Source organism: Mastigoproctus giganteus, chromosome 10 (assembly GCF_048544385.1).
Source record: "Mastigoproctus giganteus isolate SK-2022 chromosome 10, ASM4854438v1, whole genome shotgun sequence".
NCBI lineage: Eukaryota > Metazoa > Arthropoda > Arachnida > Uropygi > Thelyphonidae > Mastigoproctus > Mastigoproctus giganteus.
Window position 1 is genome coordinate 34,622,793 of NC_143584.1, and position 2,366 is coordinate 34,625,158.

The window sequence follows — 2,366 nt, forward strand, 5'->3', positions numbered from 1 at the left end:
TTTTCCGTATTGAAATTTTGTATACACTTGTTTTGAGACAACCAGTCAGGGCTATTTTTATTATTAAAAGTAAAATATATTATAATCGAGGTTTCCATTTTGTTCCCTAGATAAGTTTATATCGGTGTAATGTTGACTGATTAAAATGAAATCTTGTGAGAGGGCTGTATTTTAAATAACAGATTTCAAAACAGTAAACTGAATGGGGCTCGTTATCTTTAATTTATTCGGGTACTCTTAATAGCTTAGTGGGTACCAAGAGGGAATTGGATGCGAGCGTTGACAATTTTGTAAATGAGAACAGCGCCACAGAAATTCGAATAGTTTGGAGTGGGGGAGCGGTTGTAGAGCCATGCAATTTATAGCGGGTGACAATTGTCAACTAGTATTATTTCATCTCTTTTTATATGATACATGATGTTCATTTTAAGCAAATAAAACTCGATGAAACAAGCTTGCTGTACTATTTAAATCTGGAGTTTATATTTGTATAAAAACTGAAACATATATTGAAAAAAATGTTCTAATAAACAAAATGCTGAACTTAAAGAAACGATTAAGGTAATAACATATTTAAAATACAATTAAAAAGTATTCATCTGTCATTAATTCCAACTGATTTTTGAAATTTATTACCGTATGGAATGTGTATTAGATGCAAGGTTGGATTTTCCCGGATGTAGTGAAGTAGTTGCTCCATGGGTCGAAGACGTGAGGGAGGTTCGGACCAACGCATTTACTATTTGTAAGAGGCCCCTGTGGCCTTATTTTTACGTTTACCAGGGGCCCCAGACAACCCAAATCATAATCAATATATTATAATCATTGCATTATAATAAAATGCACATTATGCATTTTAAATCTCTGCAGAATACTTCAGAGTTGATAAATACTGTATTACAAAATAAATAAATATATAAATTGTAGTAAAAATGACTTCTGCTACAAATACATAATATCAAATCCGTGTTATATTTTTGTAGATATCCACAATTGTAAAACATAATTCATTGGGGGATCTGGGGGATCTAAGGAGTTTTTTTTTTAGGGAGGCTGTAACGATTACGATATATGACTGATAGTAACTGGAAATTAAGCTAATGTAGCTTGAATTTGTTTTGAATTTTTAACCAGCTATGTCGGTGGCGGATCCAGCAGGTGACGCTAACCCTCGTTGGATCTGCCACTGACATAATTTAATATTTCAGAAAGGGTGTGGAAATCACAGATAGCAACGGCCATGTTTATCATTTTGGGTCTAACGGCACCAGGGGTTTCCCCCCATCTCTGCGTTGTGTGGATTGTTTGTGAGACCCAGTTACCCGGTCCAAGTCCGCCCTGTTTTTTTTCTAATTTTTAACCTTAACTTGAAGTTGTCCCTCCTGAAGAAAACTAATAATTTCCATAATTTTAACTCAATTTACAAAATTAAAACTCTCAATATACATAAACAGAAGTATATTCTTTGATTTCCTACCTTTTAGTGCTCAGCAAAAACTATTAATTCACTCTAAAACAGCAAAAATGTACGATCACATTTCAATTTATTAAAAGGAAACCTTTATTAAAAGGTTATTTCTTTACAAAGTTTTGTAAAGAAATAACCGAAATTAAGCGAGTTGTTGAAGAAAACATGCTTTACTTTGGAGAATTCAGTCACACTATCACACATATTTATTAGTTTTAAGGATTTCTATAAAAACCGAGTGTTTCCTAGTAAAATATCATTAGATAATGTAATGTGAACAGGTTTTGTAAAGAAATAACCGAAATTAAGCGAGATGATGAAGAAAACATGTTTCCCTTTGCTTTACTATGGGTAGCAGTCACACTATCACACCAAGAAATCTTCAGGCTTACCACCAACGCCTGAAGAGAATGTGGAGCGCTTGAGACAGTCTTGCTTACGTAGTCAGAATGAATCCATCGCTCGTCGCAGCCTGGAGCTTGTCATTCCAAAGACCACTATTCAGAATGTACTTCATAAACGACAGACTGCATGCATACAAAATTCAACTCAAACACGAAATCAAACCTGAAGACCGTCCCAGACGTACTGAATTTGCTAGCGCCATGTTAAATGAGATTGACAATGATGAAAGTTATTTAAAACGCATTTTTTTTTAGTGACGAAGCAACCTTCCACATAAATGGGTGTTAATTCGTCACAATTGTAGAATTTGGGGGTCACAGCAACCAAATGATGTTCACCAGTATATACGTGATACTCCTAAAACAAACGTGTGGCGTGGACTAATGCACGATCGCTTCCTTGGCCCATTTATGTTTGCTGAAATGACAATTGGCAACATTTATTTGGATATGCTTCAGCTTTGTTTTCCCTCAAGTTAAAGAGAGAAAGGAGT